The 14,070-nt window shown below is 36.2% G+C and overlaps 1 pseudogene; it reads right to left on the reverse strand.

Annotated features, from left to right (window-relative positions):
- Positions 1 to 180: 180 nt before the first annotated feature.
- LOC102817880 lies at positions 181 to 12,979 on the reverse strand (annotated as a pseudogene).
- Between the last annotated feature and the right edge of the window lie 1,091 nt (positions 12,980 to 14,070).

Raw genomic sequence — 14,070 nt, forward strand, 5'->3', positions numbered from 1 at the left:
CTTGTTTACTTCATTTTTATATCAATTTAGATAAAAAACAATAATTACAATGTTTATATGATTGCAATAAAAACTAATGTTAAGATCTGGTGAATCAGACATTAGAGAAGTCCATGAGATATATGCATGCATTCTTGCCTTTCCAGCATTCTCTAAGAACACTGTTCCCTTGGAGGGGGTTCATGAGCTGTAATAATTGATAAGATTCTCATCTCACTGCCTTTAAGATTTTCTTGTCAGCCATATTCACTAATCAACTAGGAGCAAAGCCAAAGAAGATCTGCTGTGGATCCTTTTGAGCACTGAGCATTTTGAAGAATTCATTTTTTGTGATAGAAGGTTAAATATAGCCATATTTCTTGGTGAGTTCAAGTCTTACTTCAGAAAAATTTCCAGGATCTGCCATGGTGCCTGGCATATGTATAATATGATACCAGTGCTTCTGGTGGAAGCATTCATTTTGGAATGGGTTTTCCACATAGAAAGAATAGGATAGGTTTGCACAAAATTTCCAGACTTTTGTGTTCACAGCAGGCTGTAGTCACATCGCCATATATATATTTTTTTCAATTTCAGCAATGGAAAATTTTGAAGCCAATTGCACATTATATTAACTTTAGCCATGAAGGTGTCAGCAGGACACCATAATCCCTTTTAAATGCTTGAATGGTCACACCTTAAGTAGTATTGACAAGCTGGGTTAAGTCAATAGGCTGAGTAGGATCAAGTAAATAAGATACTGTAGTCTATTGAGATTCAAAGGCTGATACTGGTGTCTGAAGCTGAGTCTTTCATGGAACACATATTTTGGGATTTAGATATAAAATGGAGTCTGACTTCCCTCAAGGCCCAGGTAAGGCCAGGTTACTCTCTACCTTTCTCCTTTATGATCTCTGCCACATTTTCTATGTCTCCTCTAATCTCTTGGTCTTCTCTCCAGTTTCCTGGAGCCAGGAATAGGTTTAAATTAATGAGACTAGCTCATGGCAGGATCTGCAGTAATTCCAGTGCTCTCACCTTGACTCCCTTCATGGAGCCAGCTTAGGGTCTCCAAGGACAACAGGAGCATCACAAGTAAATTTTTGCTAAAGAGAAGTTAAAAACTGCAAAACAGTACATTGATATTGAGACGACAGAAACCCAAGCCAGATTCGGAAGAGGACATGGGACAAGGTACACCATTGTTAACATCATATGGATCTTGACTGAAAACAGAAAATACAAAAAACAAAAAACATGTTTACTTGTGCTTTATTGACTTTGCAAAAACATTTAATTGTGTGGATTATAGAAAATCTATGAATAACATTGTGAAAGATGGCTATTCCAGAACATTTAATAGTGACCATCATAAATCCATACATAGACCAACAAGCAGTCGTTAAAATAAGGCAATACTTAATAGCTTAAAATCAAGAAAGGTGTGCTCCAGGTTTTTATCCTGTCATCATATTTATTCAATCTATAAGAAACAATCGAGAAGCTACCTTCTATGAAGAATGTGGCAACAGGATTGGAGGAAGAGTCATCAAAGATCACAGTCTTCAGTATGGATTGCACCTCAATATAAAGGACACAAAAATAATCACAACCAAATCAATAAATAACATGATAAACAGAGAAAAGACAGAAGTTGTCAAAGACTTCACTTTGCTTGAATCCACAATCAGCACTCATGAAAGCAGCAGTGAAAAATCAAAAGAAATATTGTACTAAGTAAATCTATTGAAAAAGACCTCTTTAAAGTGTCAAAGAATAAAGTCTCAGTTTGAGGACTAAACTGAGGCTGTCTTAGGGCATGGTATTGGGTCATATGCAAATGAGACTTGGACAATAAACAAGGAAGAATGTAGAAAAATTGAGTCATATGAATTTTGGTTTGTCATTGATGTTAAGTGCCATCAAGTTGGTTCTGACCCATAGTGGCCCGGTATAGGGTTTCTGAGGAGTAGCTGGTGAGTTTGAACCACCAACCGTGTTGTTCAAACTGATCTTGCAGTCAAATGCATTAACACACAATGACACTCTAGGGTTCCTGAATTATGGTACTAGAGTAGCATATTGAAAGTTCTATAGACTGTCAGAAGAAAAAACAAATCTATCTTAAAAGATGTACAATTAGAATATCCCCTAGAAGTGAGAATAGTGAGACTTTGTCTCTCATACTTTAGACAAGTTGTTAGGAAGAATAAGTCCCTAGAGAAGGACATCATATTTGGAAAACTAGAGTGTCAGCAAAAAACAGGAAACCCTCTTACAAGTTAGATTGATGCAATGACAAAAAAATTGGGCTCTAACATAACAGTGAAGATGGCATAGGGTCAGGTAATATTTACTTCTGTGTGCATAGAGTTGATATGAGCCAGAACTGACTCTGTGGCACCTAACAGCAACAACACAATGCCAAATGATAATTCGCAATTTTCTAACCTAGTACCATAATTGTGTCCATTTTTTAATATTTGTTGTCGACATGTGTCTTCAACTCAGTTTTAACTCACAGTGGCCCTGTATAGGGATTCCAAAAGGGGCTGGCTACTTTGAATTACTAACTTTGGAGTTATCTTAGATTAATCTATTTTTCTTAACACAGTAAAGGAATTATACCTACAATTGTTCTTGATGTCATACAGTAACATAATACAGGAACAGAGTTAAAGGTCATAAATAGTATAAAAGACTATGAAACTTGCTCTTTAGCATAGAGATGCTATGTTGCTGTTATTATTGCCAGGTGCCATCGAGTCAGAACTGACTAATAGCGACCCCATGCACAGCAGAACAAAACAATGTCTGATTCTGGGCCAACCTCACTACCACTGCCACACTTGAGTCCATCAATGACGCCACCTGGCCAATCCATCTGGTTAGGGGTCTTCCTCTTTTTCTATGACCCTCCATCTTACCCAGCATGACATCCTTCTCCAGTGACTGTTTACTCCGGACAATATGTCCAAAGTATGAGAGACAAAGCTTAGCCATCCTGACCTCCAAGGAGCACTCTGGCTGCACTTCTTCCAAAACAGATCTATTGGTTCTTTTGGCAGTCCATGGCACCCTCAGTATTCTCCTCCAACACCACAACTCGGCATCAATTCTTCTACGATCTTCTTTATTCACTGTCCAGCTTTCGCATCCATATGAGGCTATTGAAAACACCATGGCCTGGGACAGGCGCACCTTAGTCCTCAAGCTGACATCTCTGCTCTTCAATACTTTAAAAAGTTCCTGTGCAGAAGATTTGCCCAATGCAATACGTCGTCTGATCTCTTGACTGCTGCTTCCGTGAGCGTTGATAGTTGATCCAAGAAGAATGAAGTGAATGACAACTTCAATCTTTTTTCTGTTGATAAGAATGTTGTTTATTGGTCCAGTGGTGAGGATTTTTGTTTTCTTGACATTGAGATGTAATCCATATAGAAGGCTGTGCTCTTTGATCTTCATAAGTAAATGTTTCAAGTCCTCTTCACTTTCAGCAAGCAAGAGATACTATAGCAATTGGAAAAAATGAGGATTTGAAGGAGCTCAACAGAAAATTTAAAGGGCAGCTCCAGAAGAAAGTAAAATATTATAATGAAATGTGCAAAGACCCGGAGTTAGAAAACCAAAAGGGAAGAACATATTCAGCAACTTCCAAGATGAAAAACCTAAAGAAAAAAATTCACTTGAAATAGTGAAGGATTTAATGGGCAAAAATTTTTTTTTGGTCTAAAAAGCATCAAAAGAAGATGGGAGGAATACAGAGTAACTGGACCAAAAAGAAATGATCTGTGTTCAACCATTTCAAGAAATATGCTCAAGGGAGTCAGTTAGAGATGAGAGGTAATGGCAGATTAGAGATACATGCAATGCAGACCTCCACCAGCAATAACACAGAATATCGGATGAAGCAAATTCAGGGGATGGTCCCAGAACTCTGAAGTACATATTGTTGTTGTTGTTGTTAAGTGCCATCGAGTCGGTTCCGTAAAGGAATATTTTTAAAGTTTGAAGGCTTACAGCCAGTGGAATCTGTAGCATAAGGAAGAAAACTGGTGTTTTCTGATCTGGCCATCCCAGTGTCTCCTGGAGTAGTCATGTTGGTCATGATGCAGCAGGATCAGAGGAGTGCTCTTACCACAAGCATCTGACCCATCCTCAGAGATAAAGATGTGGATATTATTATTTTTTTTCCCCTCTGTTCATTGGTATCTCACTGTCTGCACATCTCCATTCTGGTGACAAGAGGCGGTGGATGAGCAAATGGACACCTCCCCAACCTCAGAGGGTTCTACTATACATGCACACAGATCTGCTCAGCATAATCTAAAAAGGGGAAAAGTTCTGCTTAAAACCAAACAGCATCACAAAACAGATACAATCAGCACCAATCAATTTATCACTAGGAAAAAGGCCTGAACAGGGGTTGTGGAGTGGGAGAAATACAGACTGAAAATGAAACAGGCCAAAAATTAAATCCTGATTTATGTCATAAGGACCAACATCTTGACTTTTCTTAAGCCTCCTTGAAGGCAAGAAACTGAGAGAGGGGTGTTACTCTCAGTTACTCTCAAAATACTCATATTTTGCTACAGAATTTATTATTTTTTGTTCTGAGATTATAGACTATAGTATCCAACCTGTTTTTTGTGTGTTTTTTTTGTTTTGTTTTGTTTTTTTCCTTTTTCTTTTTTGGTCCTCTGCCTTTAGGAGGCTCTTTCTTTTTCTATGTTTTCCAAGAAGAGACAGAAACTGTAGCAATATAGTCAAGCTACAATCACGCCCTATAAAATCCCACCATCCAGGCAACAGCCAATATTAGTGCTGTGCTCCAGATAGACAGTGAATAGCTGCTACAGTTACTCTGAGTTGAGTAATAAAAAAACTGAAAAAGGAAGCTCATCTCCTGATCACATCTACCTGGAGGCAATTAGAAAGCATAATAAAATAATAACATACATTCATCTATTTATTGAAATCACAGCTAGCTATTGAAGATACCTAAGAAACAACTGACCATATCGACACATGCCAAGAAACAAGATAAAATGATTGAGACAAATGAAAAGGACGGAAACCTAGACATCACATTGGAAGGAGAGCAGGATTTGGAAATGCCTTAGAAGGAGTTCAGGAGAATGATACTGAGATATATCCAAATGCCCCACAGAAGATTTGAGAAAAATATGGAAGAAGTCAGGAAAGTGATAGCCATTTCTGTATTAGATTTTGTAAAATTTTACTTACATGGGATATCAAAGATATTGTACAATGATTTCTGCTTCCAGTTGGGTCACCTCTCTTTGGAATGGACACAAATATGGATCTCTTCCAATCAGTTTGCCAGATAGTTGTCTTCCAGATTTCTTGGCATAGATGAATGAGTTGCTCCTGTACTACCTCACTTTTTTGAAAGATTTCAAATTTTATTCCATTAATTCTTGGTGCCTTGTTGTTTGTCAGTTCCTTAAATGCACCTTGGACTTCTTGATCATATGCTACCTCTTCAAACGGTTGAACATCAACCATTTCCTTTTGGTACAGTGACTCTTTGTATTCCTTTTATCTTCTTTTGATGCTTTCTGCATCATTCCATAATTTGCCCAGAGAATCTTTCAATAACCAAGGCCGGGACTTGAATTTTTCTTCATTTCCCCCAACTAGAGAAATGCTGAACGTGTTCTTCCTTTTTGGTTTTCTGACTATAGATCCTTGCACATTTTTTTTGTAATATTTGATTTTATCATCTCAAGGTGACCTTTGAGATTTTCTGTTCAGCTCTTATACCTCCTCATTTCTTTCATTTGCTTTAGCAAATCTACGCTGTAGAGCAAGTTTCAGTGTCTCTTCTGACATCCATTTTGACTTTTTCCTTCTTTCTTTTCTTCTAAATATTTTTTTGCTTTTTTTCGTGTATGATGTTCTTAATGTCATCCCACAACTCTTTTGGTCTTCGGTCTTTAGAGTTTAATGTATCAAATCTGTTCTTCAGATGATTTCTAAATTCATGTGGGATATATTCAAGGTCATATTTTGGCTTGTTTTCATTTTCTTCAGCTTCAGTTTGAATTTGCATTTGAGCAATTGATGGTCTAGTTGTAGCTCAAAATAGTAACTGAGAGGGAAGGAGTCTTCACACGAAGTATCAATCCTATACCCTCTGTATACAGGGTAGGGCAACTTAGACAGTAGCTACCGAAATTGAGGGGACGATAAAGGCACAAAGTGACTGGTTTACAAGTTTTCAAGAGGGAGTTTAGTTTAAGAGTATGTGGGGAAGGTGCAGTCCCCACTGATAAGTATCCATCTTTGTCTAGATGGGTCTGGTGAAAAGAGATGGGGATGAGATTCTTATGAGTTAATAGTAATTGTTTTCATGAAAAATTGTGAGTGTCACAATTGTAAAGGTAGCAGTTTTGTAACAAAAATGGGGGAGTAGTTAAGCTTATAGTCCAGAAACCGAGGACTTTAGGACCATCAAGGGAGAAGAGCACTAACAGAAAGTGGGACCCTATCCAGAGAAGCAGTGACCCCAGAGATGGAAGCAGGGATGAGGATATGGAGAGAGGGGATAGCTGAGAACTCTGGACTCATGGAAAGAGAGGGACTGGGTTTTGGCATCAGGAAGCAGGTTTTCAGAATGTGCCCTTGGAGTGTTTAAATTATTATATATTCCTGAGTGATTTGTGTACATCCTATCCCCTCCATAAAACAAAACAAAACAAACAAACAAAAAGCAACAAAGGGGGAATGGAAGCAAATACTGTTGAATAATGGTAAACAGAGGGGATTGTATTCATTACAATAAAACAATGGTGTAAAGCCAATGTTCTCCTATGTAAAGTATAAAATCATATAAAAAAAGGTTTGCTTTTTTGATATGTGAAAAATGAAATGTCAAAGGGAACCAACAGGGAGTTAAAAGGATAATTGTTGTTGAGGGAGGGAATTGTATTCACTGAAATGAAACAAAGTGACATCTTGCTCTTAAACACTTTAAAGAGTTTTTTGGAGTACATTTGTCTAATGCAACCCTTCATTTGGTCACCTTACTGCTACTTACATGAGCATTGACTGTGGGCCAAGCAAAATTAAATCTTTGGCAGCTTCCATGTTTTCTAAATTTATCATAATGTTATTTATTTGTCCTCTTATGTTGATTTTTTGATTTACTTAAATTGAAGTGCAATCCATACTGAAGGCTATAATCTTGATGTTCATCAGTAAGTATATCTGTCCTCTTTGCTTCCAGTATGCTAGAAAGTCCTATTCTGAATATTGCAAATTATTAATATGGCTTCTCCAATCCTAATAACAAGTTATTCTTCATATCATCCAGCTTCTCTATTTGTTCAGCGTGCCTTTTGAATAAGTATGGTGAAACAATACAACCCTCATGAACATGTTTCTTGGCTTTAAATCATTCAATATCATTATGTTCTATTCTAACTATTTCCTATTTTTCTTGTGTAGGTTCCTATTAAGCACAATTAGACGTTGTAGAATACCCATCTTTTGCAAGGATATCCATAATTTTCTTATGATCCACATATTCCAATGCTTTTGAATAGTCAATAAAGTGCAAGTAAACATTTGCTTTCAGCCAAGATCCAACTAATGTCAGCAAGTATATCCCTTCTGTTACTCCAGGTATTTCTGAATCTGGCTTTAATGCAAGGTAGCTCCCTGTCAATGTACTGTTGCAATCATTTTTTAAATTATTTTCAGAAAAAAATTACTTGCATATCATATTAATGATATTGTTTGATAAATTTTGCATTCTGTCAGGTCACCTTTCTTTGGACTGGATCGCTTTCAAATATTTGGAAAGATAGCTATCTTTCATATTTCTTGACATAGACAAAAAGAGTGTCCTCAGTTTGCATCATTTTATTGAACCATTTCAATTTGAATTACATCAATTTTGGGGGACTTATTTTTTGACAACGGCTTCAGTGCTACTTGGATTTCTTCCTTTAGTACCACTGGCTCTTAATACTCTGGTATATCTTGAAATGACTGAATATCAACCAATTCTTTTTGATACAGTGACTCATTTATTTATTATGTTTTCAGGGTTGTTCAGTATTTTGCTTATAGAATCCTTCAGTATTGAATACAATGACTTGTAGTTTTTCTTTTGTTCTTTTAGCTTGAGAAATGGCAAGCATGTTCTTACCCCCACCCGCTTTTTTAATCTTCAAGTTTTTGCAGATTTCATTATGATAATGGACCTTGACTTTTTGAGCTGACACTCAACATTTTCTCTCCAGTTCTTTTACTTTATCTTTACTTCCTGTTGCTTTAGAATTTCTACACTCAAGACCAAATGTTAGATTTGATCTTTTCTTTATTTTTTTGTAATGACGTGTTTTTTTTTTTCTTCATGTATGATGGTCTTGATATCATGCTGAAACTCTACTGTTCCTCTCTTACTAGTGTGAAAAACCTCAAAGCTTGCCCTGAGATGTTCTCTAAATTCAAGAGGTATGTGCTCAAGGTCATATTTTGTCACTCATTAAATATATATAAATATGTGTGTGGGTATGTATGTGTGTTCTTGTTGTTGTTAGATGTCATTGAGTTGGCACTGACTCATAGGTGTTGATAGGTGATCCAAGAAGAATGAAGTCTTTGACAACTCCAAACTTTTCTCCAATAATAAGAATGTTGTTTATTGGTCTAGTGGTGAGGATTTTTGTTTTCTTTACATTGAGATGCAACCCATACCTAAAGCTATGTAGGTTTTTTTTTTATCTTTATCAGTAAACATTTTAACTCCTCTTATCTTTCAACAAGCAAGGTTGTATCATCTGCATATCGCAGGCAGTTAATGAGTTTTTCTCCAATCCTGATGCCACATTCTTCTTCATATAACCCAGCTTCTTTGATTATTTGTTCAGCATACAGGTTTAATAAGTATGGTGGAAGAATACCATACCTTCCTTAATTTTAAACTATTCAATGTTCCCATATTCCGTTCGAACAACTTCCAACATTTGCATTCCAATCACCAGTAATGATCCATACATCTTGATTGCATGTTTGATCAATTTCAGATTGAATAAATTGGTAGAATTCTTCTATGTTGTCCTCACTGCCTTTAGTGGTTGGTGCATAAATTTGAATAATAGTGATATTATCCTATCACAGACAGCATTGTACCTCATGACTGATCTGGATATGTTCTTTTAGACAATGAATGCAACACCATTCCTCTTTAATTTTTTATGTCCAGCATAGTAAGCCATATGGGTGTCAGATTGAAAATGGCCAGTATCAGTCCATTTCAGCTCATTAATGCCGAAGTTATCGATTTTTATGCATTCCATTTCATTGTTGTATTTTCAAGATTCTTACTTCATACATTGCATGTTCCGATTTTCAATGGATGTTTACAATTGTTTCTCTTCATTTTGAGTTGTGCCCCATCAGCAAATGAAGGTTCTGTGGACTTTTCTCCCCCGGGCTTTACTCCATTGGCATTATCATGGTCAGCTCTACTTTGAGGAGGCAGCTCTTCCCCAGTTGCATTTTGAGTGCCTTCCAACCTGAGGGGCTCATTTTCTGGCACTATATCTGACATTGTTTCACTGCTATTCATAAGGTTTTCAGTGACTAAATATTTGGAAGTAATTCGTTACTCCTTCTTCCTAGTCTGTCTTGTCTGGAAGTTCGTCTGAAACCTGTCCATCATGGGTGACCCTGCTAGTATTTAAAATACCAATGGCATAGCTCTCAGAATTACAGCAACTCACAAGCCACCACAGTATGACAAACTGACTGATGAGTGGTGGATGATATATTATAGTATGTTATTTACATATACTTAACTTCATGCTATTAATAAATAAACTAATAAATTAATAAATGCTAAAACAATTTATTAAATTGAGTTCAGTAGTACATTAAGTGCTTTCAGCTTATATGATAATGTGTAGCTTGATGCTTAGTCCTGAAATGGAGTACTGATTTGACACTGTAGAATGAAAACTGGACTGCTAACTGTAGTGTTTGCTGTTTAAACCCACCAGCTACTCCTTGGAAACTCTATACTGTATTGATAGTGTTTAGAACCAATTCAGTGGTACTTAATAGCAAAATAATTGTGAAAATGAATGACATATGCCTATTATTCCTTCCTTGGTTTATAAGTGACATGAAAGTCTTTTGAAATTATTTGAGTTCTTACTTCTTCAATAACTATACCTTAATCACATGAGGGCAGTTCAAAATATTCTAGGAACAATGGAAAGATAATGGAATATTTCAACAATATTTTTGAAGTACCCTGTATATATTTCTAGGAATTCAAATATGAAGATAAACTATTTTCATCTATATAAGTAGAATATAATTAAGAAAGGAGGCAAATAATGGAATCTTAATTTGAAAAAGAAAGTATTTCTTAGAAAATGACAGATAATTGGGGAAAAATAATGCAGAAATTAAATTTAAGATAAAATTGATGAAGAAATTCATCCTTCTTTGATTCAACAGGAAATAACTGCCTTGGTTCTCTTTTTTCATAACTAACCCTTTTTTTTTTTTTTTTACTATGATCTCTTCAAGTAGCACTTTTCAGTAATGTGTAAAATTTTATCCATACTTTAAAAGATAAATCAGTGTTTTTTATGTCAGATTTTGTCTGGTGCTATATAAGAAATGGTTTAAAAATTGTTAATTGCTGCATTTAGATTTGGGATGCCACATCAGTGTCAATGTAATGGGAAGCAGGCCTGATGATTCTCTTATCTGAACAAGGTCATGAAATTCATCCAGGGGATGTGACAGATCAGCGGTTAGCAAATGTTCTAGCAGCCAGGATATTTTAGCACATGACATTGCATTGTGTGACTAATTATGGGGTAGCTCAAAGTAGAGGTTTGGGCTGATAACCAGGAACTAGAGTCAGTGGAAAGCTAATTGTAGGGTCAGAATTGAGCATTTGGAGGAGGTGGTTGTATCCTGATTTATTAACTCAGACAACACCACAGTAATAAAGGATCAATCATGCTATTTGGCAGATAAATTACATCCTTGACTTTACAAAGGACACAAAGAACAGTCTTTGTATATGCTGTAAATGGTCAAGCCACTCATTTATTCTGCTGAATCACAAACTGTGAATCACATCTTTGGTTTTGTTTTAAAGAAGCACAATATATGATGCCAAAAGGACATATGTCCTTTACATCAAACGTATGTAATATGCCTTTCCTAAAGAAAAATAATTTATGTTTTGGTGGAAGTGTTGAGTAAATTATGAAGATTTTATTACCATGAATCCAAACTAGATTGGACAATATTTCTCAGTTACATCATTTTCTTAGCATAAGATCTATGTTGTGGTACTTGGTTCATAATGGGAAAGTCAACTTCTTCTCACCATTATAAAGAATACATAAGGACTCCATGAATTTTTGATGACACCCAATGGTGGTTCAGTGCTAGAATCGTCATCACAGTAGGAGATAGAAATTTTCCCAGAAAATATACTTCAATTGTGGCTAACCCCTACCTGTCAGTAGAGGCTTGCTTGCTGTTATGTTGCTGAATAGGTTTTAGTGGAGATTTCAACCTAAAATAGACTAAGAAGAAGGGCATGGTGATCTGCTTTCAACCTAATCCAGTAAAACCTTATTGTTCCCGATGGTTCAATAGCTATGCATAAAGTCTTCATGAGTCAGGAGTCAACATCACCTTAGCTAACAACAACAATAAAATTTACAGAATTAATCAAAAGTGTATTATATCCCATGATTAATATTACATTAAAATTATATAGACTGAAATCTTTAATGAAATTGATAGAGAAAACAATGTCATTTTAATTATATATATGTTCTCTTCAGTAATTGAGAAAAAAATAAATTAATTAATACTTTGGGGAACTCTCCAGATAAGAGAGGCCCTCTTGATTCTGCTTAGAATCATCAGCACAAAATTTTGTCAGGGGCGTGCACAGATTTTCATTTTTCTAATTATATTTTCTAACCGCACACATTGACCCAGCCCTCCTGAAAACATGTCCAAAGTATGAGAGACGAAGTCTGGCCATCAGGGCTTTCAGTACCAGTAGAGATTGTGTTAATTGTCTGTGTCAATTTGACTTTCTCATGGTATTCACTTGTTTTGATAATCACTAGTCTTGATGTTGTTATAGAGGTATGTGGTTGATGTGTTGTACATTTTCTTTCTGTTGACCTAAAATACAGAGACTGTTTTGGGTTTAGGGGAAAATCTGAGGTTTTATGCCTTAAGAATATTACATAGATATCTTGTTTTTTATGCAGCATGTGTGACTCAATGTCTTTGAATTTACCAGTCTCTGTTTTATGGAAACCCTGTACAATGTAGCAATGAGTCAAAATTGGCTTGACAACATTTAACAACATACTTCACCAGTAAATATCTTAAGTCCTCTTTGCTTTCAGCAATCAAGGTTGTATTAGCTGCATATTTCAGGTTGTTAATGTGTCTTCTTCCAAGCTAATTCCAGCTTCTCATCTGCAGAAATATGAGGATATCTGTTCCTGTAAAGATTTGCAGCTTTGAAAAACCTACACATGGTCACTATGATTCAGTATCAACTTACTGTCATTGAATTTCTGAGACAGTCATTAGTAGCTAATTCAGGTAACAAGTGTTACAGTTGTTGTTGCTACTTTTATGGGCCATCGAGTTGGTACCAACTCATAGTTACCCTATATGTATGACAAAAGGAAATACTGCCTGGTTGTAGGCCAACCAAACAATTGTTGTTATATTTGTTCCCATTGCTGCTACCACCGTGCCAATACATTTTTGTCGGGGTTGGTCCTTTTTTTCTCTCACCCTCCACTTTACTAAAATTGATAGGCTTCTCCAGGGGTTTGGTCCCTCCTGATAATATATCCAAAGTATGAGCGATAATATCTGACCAACCTGGCTTCCAAGGAACATTCAGGCTGTATTTACTTATTCCATCATAAATTGGCTTATTCATTCGGCAGTCCATGGTTCTCCTCCACACCATGACTTCTGCTATGGTCTCCTTTATTCACTGTCCAGCTTTCACACACGTATGAGGTTATTGAAAATACCACACTTAAGTCAGGCACAGCTTAGTCCTCAAACTGACACCTTCACTCTTCAACACTTTAAAGAGGTCTTGTGTAGCAGATTGGCATGATGAAATTCATCATTTGATACCTTGACAGCTACTACTGCCATGAGTGTTGATGGTTGATCTGAGCAAACTAAAATCTTTGACAACTTCAATTTTTCTCCATTCATTATGACATTATTTATTGGTGGTGAGGGTTTTGGTTTTCCTTATATTGAGGTGTAACCCATAATGAAGGCTGTGGGCTTTGATCTTCATCAGTAAGTATCTTAAGTTCTCTTTGCTTTCAGCAAGCAAACTTGTATCATTTGTATATTGCAGGTTGTTAATAAGTATTCTTTCAATACTGTTGCCAGGTTTTTCTACATATTATCCAGCTTCTCAGATTATTTGCTCAGCATACACAGTGAATTGTTGTTGTTGTTATTGGGTTCCATCAGGTCGGTACAGACATATAGTGACATTATGCACAACTGAACAATTCACTGCCTGGTCCTGGGTCAACCTCACAACTGTTGCCATGCTTAAGCCCATTGATGCTGTCACTGAGGGTATTCCTTTTTTTATCCAACTTTCTACCTTACCAAACATGATATCCTTTTCCAGTAACTGGTCCCCCCGACAATATGTCTAAAGTATGAGAGATGAAGTTTGGCCATCTTGGCCTCCAAGGAAAACTTTGGCTGCACTTATTCCAACACAGATCTGTTTGTTCTTTCGGTAGCCCATGTTACTTTCAATATTCTCTTCCAACACCATAACTCAAATGCATCTTGATCTATGATCTTCCTTATTCACTGGCCAATTTTGCATACATATGAGGTTATTTAAAATATCATGCCTTAGTCCTCAAGCAGACATCTTTGCTCTTCAACACTTTAAAAAAGGCTTGTGAAGCAGATTTGCCTAATGTAATAAGTCAGTAAACATCTTTCTGAAATTTTCTTCATTCAACTAGGATTCATCTGATGTCAACAATAATA

This window comes from Chrysochloris asiatica, unplaced genomic scaffold (genome assembly GCF_000296735.1).
Source record: "Chrysochloris asiatica unplaced genomic scaffold, ChrAsi1.0 scaffold00467, whole genome shotgun sequence".
Lineage (NCBI taxonomy): Eukaryota > Metazoa > Chordata > Mammalia > Afrosoricida > Chrysochloridae > Chrysochloris > Chrysochloris asiatica.